This window comes from Narcine bancroftii, chromosome 2 (genome assembly GCF_036971445.1).
Source record: "Narcine bancroftii isolate sNarBan1 chromosome 2, sNarBan1.hap1, whole genome shotgun sequence".
Lineage (NCBI taxonomy): Eukaryota > Metazoa > Chordata > Chondrichthyes > Torpediniformes > Narcinidae > Narcine > Narcine bancroftii.
In genome coordinates this window covers 209,670,505-209,683,461 of record NC_091470.1, presented here as the reverse complement: position 1 = coordinate 209,683,461, position 12,957 = coordinate 209,670,505, and the positions used below count along the sequence as shown (strand labels likewise).

The following is a 12,957-nucleotide window of genomic DNA, read 5'->3' as shown; positions in this document are numbered from 1 at the left end:
AATTTTTTTTATTATCTCTTGTATTTCTACTATTCCAAATGGCTCTGTTAATTTATTTTGTTCCTCTATTTGTAGTTTTGGTAGTTCACTTTTAGTCAGAAATTCATCTATTTTCCCTTCTTTCCCTTCGTTTTCAGTTCGGTATATTTGTTCATAGAATTCTCTAAAGTTTTCCTTAATTTCTTTTGGATTATATGTAATTTGTTTGTCTTTTTTCCTTGATGCCAATACCATTTTCTTAGCTTGTTCTGTCTTAAGCTGCCATGCTAGGATTTTGTGCGTTTTTTCACCTAGTTCATAATATTTCTGTTTTGTCTTCATTATATTCTTCTCCACCTTATATGTTTGTAGTGTTTCATATTTTATTTTTTTATCCGCCAATTCTCTTCTTTTAGTTGTATCTTCCTTCATTGCTAATTCTTTTTCTATATTTACTATTTCCCTTTCCAACTGCTCTGTTTCCTGATTATAGTCCTTCTTCATCTTGGTTACATAACTTATTATTTGCCCTCTAATGAATGCTTTCATTGCATCCCATAGTATAAACTTATCTTCCACTGATTCCGTATTTATTTCAAAATACATTTTTATTTGTTTTTCAATAAATTCTCTAAAATCCTGCCTTTTAAGTAACATGGGGTTTAATCTCCATCTATACATTCTTGGAGGGATGTCCTCTAACTTTACTGTCAATATTAAGGGTGAATGGTCCGATAGTATTCTAGCTTTATATTCTGTTTTTCTTACTCTATCTTGCATACGAGCTGACAACGAAAATAGGTCTATTCTTGAGTATGTTTTTTGTCTAGCCGAGTAATATGAATATTCCTTTTCCTTTGGGTGTTGTTTCCTCCATATATCCAAAAGTTGCATTTCTTCCATCGATTTAATTATAAATTTGGTTACTTTGTTCTTTCTGTTAATTTTTTTCCCAGTTTTGTCCATATTTGAATCCAAATTCAGGTTGAAATCCCCTCCTATTAATATGTTCCCTTGCGTATCTGCTACCTTCAAAAAGATATCTTGCATAAACTTTTGATCTTCTTCGTTAGGTGAATATACATTGAGTAGATTCCAAAACTCCGAATATATCTGACATTTTATCATTACATATCTCCCTGCTGGATCTATTATTTCCTCTTCTATTTTAAATGGCACATTTTTACTAATTAATATAGCCACTCCTCTTGCTTTTGAATTATCCGATGCTGCTGTTACGTGTCCTACCCAATCTCTCTTTAATTTCTTGTGCTCCAATTCAGTTAAATGTGTTTCTTGCACAAATGCTATCTCAATTTTTTCTTTTTTCAGTAAATTTAGCAGTTTCTTCCTTTTAATTTGGTTATGTATTCCATTAATATTTAAAGTCATATAGTTCAACGTAGCCATTTTATACTTTGTTTATCTTCCCTTTCCGTTTCTCCATCATTACCTTTCCTTCTTATCCATTTCTGTTTTCTTGTTTTGAACCCTTTATAAGACAACATTCCTAAAACATCAAACATTTTCCTTATTTTCCTATTTAAAACTTCTTTAGCCCCAATCTCCCCTTCCCCTCCTGAGTTGTCCTTTATCCCTTGTCGGACAACCACATCTCCCCTCTCCATTTGGATTTGCGAATTCACTCGCAAGCGTCAGCTGATTTTGCAGTGACCGCAGCTCCTCCCCACCCAGCCCCCTCCAGAAAAGATTTCACTTTTCATATGTAACAAAGATCACTCTTTTAGTTCCCTCCTTATTCCCTCTATTCCATTTCCTTCCCTTATTAATTCTTGTCTATACTATCTATATTTTCCTCTAAATATGGATACATTTATGTATGCACATTATACATATACACACATATACCTCTTTACCCACATACATATAAATCGTGGTCATTTTTACTCTTATTACATATCTTCATCTCTCTGGTTGTTTTGTAGTTGTTCTGCAAGTTTCCTTGCTTCCTCCGGATCCAAGAATAGTTTTTTTCCATAAAATCGCCTTTGCTGTATTGAACTCCTTTCTCTTCTTCAGGAGTTCAAAACTTATATCTGGATAAATTAAGATTTTTTGCCCTTTGTACTCCAGTGGCTTGTTGCCCTCTCTTACTTTTTCCATTGTCTTCTCCAGTACCTTTTCTCTTGTAGTATATCTTAGGAATTTTACTAAAATAGATCTTGGCCTTTGTTGTGGTTGTGGTTTAAAGGCCAATGCTCTATGTGCCCTTTCTATTTCCATTTCTTGCTGTAGTTCTGAACATCCTAGGATCCTGGGGATCCAATCTTTTATAAACTCTCTCATATTCTTGCCTTCTTCATCTTCCTTAAGGCCCACTATCTTTATGTTATTTCTTCTGTGATATAATTTTCCATTATATCTATTTTCTGAGCAACAGTTCTTGTGTCTCTTTAACTTTTTTATTAGATTCCTCTAATTTCTTTTGTAAGTCCTCTACCTCCATTTCTACTGCTGCTTCCCGCTCTTCCATCTTGTCCATTCTCTTTCCCATTTCTGTTAAGGTCATATCTATTTTATTCATTTTCTCTTCTGTATTGTTTATTCTTCTTCTTAAATCATTAAATTCTTGCGCTTGCCATTCTTTAAATGACTCCATTCTTTAATAAGAGAAAGTATATCCTTTATCTTGCCTTTCCCTTCTTCTTCTATTTCACTGTACTCTTCCTCTTCCTCTTCTTCTTCCTCTGGGTTGGCCATCTGTTGTTTCTTTGTTGCCCTTTTCTTCTCTTCTTTCTTGTTTTCGTTGTCTTCTATGTTCTCCTCTTGCTGCAGGTGTTCTGCAGCTGTCATTGCCGGCTGTGGAGATCGACTCCCCAGCTGGTCACCCCTCCTGTTAGTGTGTTTTTTTGCATGCGCATCGCGCATGCGCAGTTGCGCACTTTTACTCAGCTCAGCGAGCCATTTTTGTAGTCCACTTTCTACCGACCTGAGGGAGCGGGTTTCTCTCTCCACTGCGGGCCTCTTCGAACAGGTAAGGCCTTCTCCTTCTTCTTCCGTTGTCTTCTCTTCCTCTCTTCTTACCGTTGATTTCGATTTTTCTTTTTTCGTCGCCATCTTCTTTCCACCTTTATACTCACTTTTCTTTAATTTTTATTTTCGTGCCTTTGTGTTTTCATTTGTTTTTTCCGACTTTTCTGGAGAGGGCTGGAGTTCACCGTCCGGCCACTACTCCATCACATGACTCCCGGGGGCTTCAATGAATGTTGAGGATGGAGCGGAGACAACGCTGGTGGAAGCGTTCTAGGAGCCGTAGGTGATGCCGGTAGAGGACCCATGATTCAGAGCCGAACAGGAGTGTGGGTATGACAACGGCTCTGTATACGCTTATCTTTGTGAGGTTTTTCAGTTGGTTGTTTTTCCAGACTCTTTTGTGTAGTCTTCCAAAGACGCTATTTGCCTTTTAAGTAGCATGGAGTTTAATCTCCATCTATACATTCTTGGTGGGTTGTCCTCTAACTCTATTGTCAATAACAGGGGTGAGTGGTCCGATAATAGTCTAGCTTTATATTCCGTTTTCCTAACTCTCTCTTGCATGTGAGCTGATAACAGGTAATAGGTCTATTCTTGAGTATGTTTTATGTCTGCCCGAATAATATGAATTCCTTTGGGTGTTGTTTCCTCCATATATCCAAAAGTTGCATTTCTTGCATCGATTTAATTATAAATTTGGTTACTTTGTTCTTTCTATCGATTTTTTTTTCCAGTTTTATCCATGTTTGAATCCAAATTAAGATTGAAATCCCCTCCTATTAGTATGTTCCCTTGCGTGTCTGCTATCTTCAAAAAGATATCTTGCATAAATTTTTGGTCTTCTTCATTAGTAATTTCCAAAACTCTGAATATGTCTGACATTTTATCATTACATATCTCCCTGCTGGATCTATTATTTCCTCTTCTATTTTGATTGGTACATTTTTACTGATTAATATAGCTACTCCTCTAGCTTTTGAATTATATGATGCTGCTGTTACATGTCCTATCCAATCTCTCTTTAATTTCTTGTGTTGCACTTCAATTAAGTGTGTCTCTTGTATGAATGCTATATCAATTTTTTCTTTTTTCAGTAAATTTAACAGTTTCTTCTTTTTGATTTGGTTATGTATTCCATTAATATTTAAAGGCATATAGTTCAACATAGCCATTCATACTTTGTTTATCTTTCCTTTCCGTTTTCTCATCATCACCTTTCCTTCTTATCCATTTCTGCTTTCTTTTTTTTTGAACACATTATAAGACAACATTTCTAAAACATAAAATATTTCCATTATTCTCCTATCTAAAATTCCTTTAACCCCACTATCCCCTCCCCTTCCTGAGTTGCCCTTTGTCCCTTGTCGGGCAACTACATCTCCCCTCTCGATTTGGATTTGCGAAATCGCTCGCAAGCGTCAACTGATTTCGCAGTGACCGTAATTCTTCCCCACCCAGCCCCCCCAGAAAAGATTTTAATCTTCTTATATAACAAAGATCACTCTCTTAATTCCCTCCTTACTTCCTTTCTTCCTTACTTTCCCTTCTTAGTTCTTATCTATACTCTATTATTTTTTAAATATACATACACACATATATATATATATATTCTTTGGCTTGGCTTCGCGGACGAAGATTTATGGAGGGGGTAAAAAGTCCACGTCAGCTGCAGGCTCGTTTGTGGCTGACCAGTCCGATGCGGGACAGGCAGACACGATTGCAGCGGTTGCAAGGGAAAATTGGTTGGTTGGGGTTGGGTGTTGGGTTTTTCCTCCTTTGCCTTTTGTCAGTGAGGTGGGCTCTGCGGTCTTCTTCAAAGGAGGCTGCTGCCCGCCAAACTGTGAGGCGCCAAGATGCACGGTTTGAGGCGTTATCAGCCCACTGGCGGTGGTCAATGTGGCAGGCACCAAGAGATTTCTTTAGGCAGTCCTTGTACCTTTTCTTTGGTGCACCTCTGTCACGGTGGCCAGTGGAGAGCTCGCCATATAATACGATCTTGGGAAGGCGATGGTCCTCCATTCTGGAGACGTGACCCATCCAGCGCAGCTGGATCTTCAGCAGCGTGGACTCGATGCTGTCGACCTCTGCCATCTCGAGCACCTCGACGTTAGGGGTGTGAGCGCTCCAATGGATGTTGAGGATGGAGCGGAGACAACGCTGGTGGAAGCGTTCTAGGAGCCGTAGGTGGTGCCGGTAGAGGACCCATGATTCGGAGCCGAACAGGAGTGTGGGTATGACAACGGCTCTGTATACGCTTATCTTTGTGAGGTTTTTCAGCTGGCCGTCCCTCCAGACTCCTCCGTGCAGTCTTCCAAAGGCGCCACCCGCCTTGGCGAGTCTGCCGTCCATCCCATTGTCGATCCTTGCATCTGATGAAATGGTGCAGCCGAGATAGGCAAACTGGTTGACCGTTTTGAGTTTTGTGTGCCCGATGGAGATGTGGGGGGGCTGGTAGTCATGGTGGGGAGCTGGCTGATGGATATACCCATATACACACATACATATAGTTTGTGGTCATTTTTGTTCTCGTTACATGTCTTCATCTCTCTGTCTGTTTTGTAGTTGTTCTGCAAATTTTCGTGCTTCCTCCGGATCCAAGAATAGTCTGTTTTGCTGCCCTGGAATAACTATTTTAAGTACCGCTGGGTACTTTAGCATAAATTTATATCCTTTTTTCCATAGGATCGTTTTTGCTGTATTAAACTCCTTCCTCTTCTTCAGAAGTTCAAAACTTATATCTGGATAGAAAAAAAATGTTTGACCTTTGTATTCCAGTGTTTTTTTGTCTTCTCATATTTTCCTCATTGCTTTCTCCAATATATTTTCTCTTGTTGTATATCTTAGGAATAAAGTTAGGAATAAAGAATGGATCTTGGTTTTTGTTGTGGTTGTGGTTTAGGAGTTAATGTTCTATGTGCCCTTTCTATTTCCATTTCTTCCTGTAATTCTGGTCTTCCTAGGACCCTGGGGATCCATTCTTTTATAAATTCTCTCATATTCTTGCCTTCTTCATCTTCCTTAAGGCCCACTATCTTTATATTGTTTCTTCTATTATAATTTTCCATTATATCTATCTTCTGAGCTAACAGCTCTTGTGTCTCTTTAACTTTTTTATTAGATTCTTCTAATTTCTTTTTTAAGTCATCTACTTCCATTTCTATGGCTGTTTCTCGTTCTTCCACCTTGTCCACTCTTTTTCCTATATCTGACATGATCATCTCTAATCTATTCATTTTTTCTTCTGTACTTTTTACTCTTCTTTTTATTTCACTGAATTCTTGTGATTCCCATTCTTTTATTGATTCCATATATTCTTTAAAAAAAAATATATCCATGTACTTGCCCTTCCCTTCTTCTTCCATTTCTCTGTGTTCTTCCTCTTCTTCTTCTGAGTCCACTCCAGGATCTGTGTCCTTTACCTCTGTCTCTTCTGGTTTTCTTGTTGGGTTGTTTGTTTTATCTTGTTGACTATTTTTGGTCTTCTTATTTTTATTAGAAGTGTCTTGCTGCTGGTCTTCTTCCTCTGGGTTGGTCATCTGTTGTTTCTTTGATTTCTTTTTACTCTCTTCTTTCTTGTTCTCGTTATTTTCTATGTTCTCCTCTTGCTGCTTTGTTGTGGTTGTCAATTTCAGCTGTGGAGATCTACTCCTCAGCTGTTCCCCCCTCCCGTCAGTGTTCTTTTTGTCTTGTGCATCGCGCATGCACGGTTGCGCACTTTTGTTTGGCTCAGCGAGCCATTTTTGTAGTCCCGAGCTCGGGGCTTCAACTGACCTGAGGGAGCGGGCTTCTCTCTCCACAGCGGGCCTCCTCGGACAGGTGAGGCCTTCACCTTCTTCTTCCGACGTCTTTTCTTCTTCTCTCCTTCCCGTTGCTTTTGGCTTTTCTTTCTTCGCTGCCATTTTCTCCACACCTTTATTTTCACTTTATTTTAGTTTTTGTGTTTGTGCCTTTGTTTTTTTTTAACTTTTCCGGAGAGGGCTGGAATTCCCCGACCGGCCACTACTCCATCACATGACTCCTCTCAGATTTCTTTAAGCAGTCCTTGTACCTCTTCTTTGGTGCACCTCTGTCTCGGTGGCCAGTGGAGAGCTCACCATAGAACACGATCTTGTGAAGGTGAGGGTCCTCCATTCTGGAGACGTGACCCACCCAGCGCAGTTGGGTCTTCAGCAGCATGGATTCAATGCTTGCGGACTCTGCCAGCTCGATGTTGGTGATGAAGTCATTCCAATGAATATTGAGGATGGAGCGGAGACAGTGCTGATGGAAGAATTCTAGGAGCCGTAGGTGATGCTGGTAGAGGACCCATGATTCGGAGCCGAACAGGAGCGTGGGTATGACAATGGCTCTGTACACGCTGATCTTTGTGTGTTTCTTCAGGTGGTTGTTTTTCCAGACTCTTGTGTTGTCTTCCAAAGGTACTATTTGCCTTGGCGAGTCTGTTGTCTTATCTCTTTGTCGATCCTTGCATCAGATGAAATGGTGCAGCCGAGGTAGGTAAACTGGTTGACCGTTTTGAGTTCTGTGTGCCCGATGGAGATGTGGGGGGGCTGGTAGTCATGGTGGGGAGCTGGCTGATGGAGGACCTCAGCGACAAGATCTCCATCCAACATTACTGTAGTTCGATCAATAACCACAAGCAGACACAAAGCAAGTGATTATAGGCTTTAACATCCTGAAACCTCCAGCACATCTCTACACGCTGCTGGCCCAGATCCAAGGCTGGAATGGAGACGAGGGCTCTCAGCCTTTATTGGGGATCTTATGGGGTGGAGTTTCAGGGTCAGAGGTGGACCAGCCTGTATAGCCCAATAAGATCACACCTGCACTACTGTGTTCCAGCATAATTACAAAACACAAACACACTCAGAACCACAACTAAAAACCACCATAAGGCATTAATTATGACTACCTCTCTATTTCACAGTATTACCCATCAAATTAAAATGTGATTTTCATCATCAACTACACACACGATCCCCTGGGTGGCCCAACGCTCCCTGAAATCAGCCACCATCCCCTCAGACATCGTGTGCTCCCACTCCAACACCGCACGGGCCTGGTCATAACCTCGAAAGATGGTCAGTTAGCTCACCCCACCCCCTCACCTGGTGAAGAGCCAATTTCACCAACCCCAACACCAATCCCACAAGGAGATCAACAGAATGCCTGGCCCCCTTCCTCACAGTCCACTCAAGGATAGTCAGCATGGGCGAGATCTCATGATGCCATCGGGTTAGGACGTAAGAAACTGACCCTCCTGGTAAACTAACGAAAAAGTACAAAATAAGTAATGTTTTAAACTAATTAAAATTTTTGGAGCACATTTAAACACTGAAACAATATTTTAAAGTGCCTCTGAAGAAAGAGAAAACTCCTGCAGCCCTACCTGGAGCCTGATGTGAAGAGAAGACCAGAAGAGATCTCATTCCTACTGCAAGTGTTCGAGCTGCTCCCTGGGTGAGTGAACTGGGAAAGGGTGCATCTGGCAACGATGGAGAGATGACGTCGAGGAAGAACCCAAAAGTGAATCACGCATGTGCGAAATGCCAGGGCCTTCAGCAAGTGTCAGAAGAAGAAGAGTCGGGTTCACGAAGGACCAGCAGCGAAGAGGAGGAAAAAGAAGAGTCGGGTTCACAAGGGACAAGCAGCGAAGCTGAATAGGAAGAAGTGTTGGGCTCACAAGGGTCCAGCAACAAAGAGGAAGAAGAGTCATACTCGCAAGAGACCAGCAGCAAGGGACCGATGTAAATGAAGAGAACTTCTGCGACAGAGAACTCCACTGGGGACCCCCCTCGATGCCGGGTGGTAAAAACAACCGCCACGGTGTGTCCGGGCGACTAACCAGGACGAAGAAGTGAAAAGTGTACAGGAACAGCCCGTGCAGGAATTGTTTTGGCACACCCCAGCCAAAGCAAAAAGGCGTCGGTAGGGATCTATTGACCTTGACGAGACATTCTGCCGCGGCGCACATCAGTTGGACACGGGCCGTGAAACATCGCCTCAAACTAAATGCGCGCATGGTCCCGAGAAGGTAACTGTGATCCACCCTATCAAAAGCCTTGTGGTCCAGAGAGAGAAAGGCAGTCAACAGACCAGCCTCACGGGACAGTTGGACCAGGTCCCAGACAAGGTGGATGTTGTGCTGAATGGACCGTATAGGACTGGTCAGGGTGTATCACTTGAGCCAGTACCAAGCCCAGGCAAAGACCTTGGGTCCCATTCCCTTGCCGTCGTGTCTTTGATACATAGTCTCATGTACGGCCAGACTGAAACCAGCTGCAAATTGGAGGAACAACACCTCATCTTCCATCTGGATACTCTCCAATCAAATGGTATTAACATCGCCTTCTCCAATTTCCGTTAACCCTCGCCTTCTGTATCTCGCTCTCCCCTTTTCCCTGGCCCCTTCCACAGAGCCAAAGCAATGATCCCCTCTCCTCTTATCATGTCCAGTTAAGACCTTTTGTTGACGGACTCCTCCCCTACCATTCTTCCTTGAATGATGATGAGAGACATTGATTGTGTCAGAAACTTTTTTTCCACGGCTGAAATGGTTGCCACAAGGGGATACGGATTTAAGGTGCCGAGGAGAAGGTACAGAGGAGATGTCGGAGTAGGTGTGGAATGGGCTGCCACCAATGGCAGTGGAGGTGGATGCCCTGGGCGCCTGCGCAGTGACTGCCCGACGCTGCCGCTCCTCCGATTGACAGCTCCCTTCGCCTCTCCTCCCGGTTGACAACCGCCCCGGAACACCTTCCCTCCCCTCGACTCAGGCGTGTGCGCGCTGACGTCACGGGGGCCACGAACGTCCCTGAGCGCCGTTCCCTCAGCAACGGGCCGGTCCCGCGAAGGAGGCCGCGGCCTGGGCGCGGGGATGGAGGTGAGATTTGCCCCGGGCGGGTGGAGCAGGATAAGGGTGGGGTGGGTCCCGAGTGCTCGGTGCCTGGGGCGCAGGTCCGGCCCTTGTTGAAGCCTGTGCTTCCCTGAGGTGATGCCGGGGGAGGGGGAGGGGGAGGGGGAGGGGTGCGGCCTTGGAGAGCCTTTGGGGGAAAGGGATCGCGCCTACTGTCACCCGGGAGGATCAGGGAGAAGGGTCCCTGACAACGCTGTGGGCAGCTGTACTCCCCGGCCGCACAGATGGCTGGGAGCAGCAGTCGGACTGAGGGAGGGGGGACAGGCTCCCACACAGGGCAAGGGTGAGGTATCCACGTCAGGGATGGAGCCCCCCCCCCCCCCCGCCCCCTTAGATCTCTTCTGGCATGTATGATAAAGAAAGAAAGTCTGTTGTGTGTGTGAGAGAGAGGGTTTGGGTGGGGAAGAGAAGGTTTGTGTGAAGAACTGAGAGAGAGTGTACAAGAGAGGGAGTGAGTTTGTGTTAGAAGGAGAGAGTATGTTGTGTGTGAGAGAGGGAAATGGGTCCACGAGAGAAAGGGAGAGGTATCAAGGTCCAGAAGAGGTGTCTCTGTGGGATCAGGTGTTATTTAACTGAGTGAAAGGGAGAGGCTCCTTTGAGGGAGCGGGAACAGTCGCAAGGGCTGGGTTGTAGTGGGAGAGAGGGGAGAGTGACAGAGAGAGAGAATGAGTCCCAGAGAGTGAGGAACAGGGATCCCATGCAGTTAAATAGAGAGGGACAATGAATGATGTAGCAAAGGGAGAGGTGGGGTAAGTTCCCAGAGAAAAAGAATGTTGTGTCAGAAAGAGGGGGGAATGGTGATCCAGGGTCGTAGAGGAATATGTCTCCCAGGTAAGGAAAGGTGCCCAATAAAGAAAGCAAGGTAGCGGAAGAGGAGTTCTGGATAGAAAGGCTGTGTGTGTGTCTGTGAGCATGAAAAGACGCAGAGGGAGAGTATTGAGACAGAGGTGTTCTCGGGAGGAAGAGGAACAGGTCTCCCAGAGAGCCAGGCAGACATGTCACAACGTGGATGTGATTCCATCTGCACACTCTCCAACCAGACGGCATTCATATAGACTTCTCTGTTCAACCTCTCCCCACCCCTTCCCTCTCCCATTAGACAACCGCCTTCTCACTTTGGAGCTTTTTTCTTCTTCTCCCTGCCCACCTGTATCTCCCTGTCACCTCCTACCCATGAGCCTGTGCTCCTGCCCCTTTCTCCTTCCTCTTTTTCTGTTGGCTCTGTCTCCATGCTTACTTCTACAGCCAGGATTCTCCATCCCCCACGACAGACCCCTTCTCCCTCTTTAAACTGTCTTCCACCTCTTCTGTAAAAGATTTGTGGTTAATTAAGCATGATCTTGTGATACTGCAAAGAATTCTGGGAGTTTTTACACTGTATATGGCCAACTCTTATTGCTAAAGATTATGGGATTATAACTATAGATGAACTTTTAACTAAGCGTGAACTTTCTTGTTCATTTTCAGTTCTCGGAAGGGCTGTCACAATCATCAGTTTTAATGGTTCTTGTATCAAGAAAGAGCAACGTTTCACATCTATAGGAGATATTAGCTGTGATAGTGTTGGATGAGTAATTGAAGCTGAGGTAATTAGAGGTTTTGGAGCGATCTCTGACTCAACAAAGAAATTCTAAGTCCATGAACAAATGTGAAAGCTGTTTCCAATTAGTTAGAACAAGTGGAAAGCATTGATTAAATTTACTATGTAAATAGACCCATTTTCCTTCAAACTTTGAGAAGGGAATCTGCACTATAGGAATATCACTGATATTTCTTCGTGCCACCCTCTCTCCCACTGGTGTTACAATTGAAATATTAAAACTGTATTTTAAAATGGGTTGTGGTTCTCTGCTATGTTCTTTATTCACAAATATATGTGCAGCGCGGACAGAATTTAATATCTGGACAACTTGTTCCCGTTCTACCTGCTGCCTTGACATCAACCGTATCAACTTCACTACTCCCCTCACTCTTCAAATCTCGCCCCCACGGAATACCTGGCCCACCACTCTCTCCGCACCAATCCGAAAATCACCATCAAACCTACAAACAAGGGTGGTGCTGTTGTGGTCTGACACACTGACCTCTATCTGGCCGAAGCCAAATGACAACTCTCAGACACCTCTTATTTAACCTTCCAACAGGACCCCACCAGAACTCAACGCACTGTATCACACACCATCTCAATTCATCATTTCCAGTCACCTCCCTGGCCGGCCTCCAACCCAATTGTTTCCCGTTTCAACCCAAGATCCACGAACCCGATTGTCCCGGCAGACACATCATGTTCACTAGCTTCTGCCCCACTGAATTGGTCTCTGCTTACCTTGACTCTGTTTTGTCCCCCCGGTCCAGACCCTCCCCACCAACATCTGGGACACCACGTGCCCTCCAACTTCCAGTTCCCTGAACTCATTTGCCTCATGTTTCCCATGGATATCCAATCCCTATACATCTACATTCCTCATACTGAAGGCCTTAAAACCCTTTATTTCTTTCTGGACAGTAAAACCAACCAATCCCCCTCCATCACCACCCATCTATGGCTGGCAGAACTTATCCTTGCCCTCATCAATTTCTCCTTTGATTCATCGCACTTTCCAGGTTACAGGGCCCCAGCTCTGCCTGTCTTTTTGTTGGCTACATGAAACAATCCATGCTACAAGCCGAACAGGTAAGGCCCCTCAACTCTTCCTCCACTACATCAATGACTAGTTTGGTGCTGCTTCATGTACCCATGATGAGCTTGTCAACTTCATCTATTTTTCTGCCAACTTCCACCCTGACCTTAGATTCACTTGGATTCCACCCTGACCTTAGATTCACTTGGATTCCACCCTGACCTTAGATTCACTCTCCCTTTCCTCAATCTCCATTTCAAAGGACAAGCTCTTGACAGACATCTATAAACCCACCAACTCTCACAGCTACCTCGATGACACCTCTTCCCACTCTTTCCCCTGTAAACCTATGTCCTCGTGGGAATCATTTTAGCCCTGGGAAAAAGCCTCTATCCACAGGATCAATGCCTCTCATCATCTTAATCCTTCTTCAAGGAATAAGCAAAG

The 12,957-nt window shown here is 44.0% G+C and overlaps 1 protein-coding gene across 5 annotated transcripts in view; it reads left to right on the top strand.

The window, feature by feature from the left end:
- Positions 1 to 12,957, top strand: part of LOC138755023 (zinc finger protein 229-like) — a 35,997-nt gene that overhangs the window by 19,149 nt on the left and 3,891 nt on the right. The window contains exons 1-2 of one of the 5 annotated variants that reach the window (XR_011351994.1): positions 8,527 to 9,308; positions 11,357 to 11,725. The exons of 2 other annotated variants lie outside the window; for them this stretch is intronic. The gene's annotated coding sequence lies outside the window, so the exon portion shown is untranslated. 2 more of the 5 variants (XR_011351993.1, XM_069920171.1) reach the window with 2 other exon arrangements.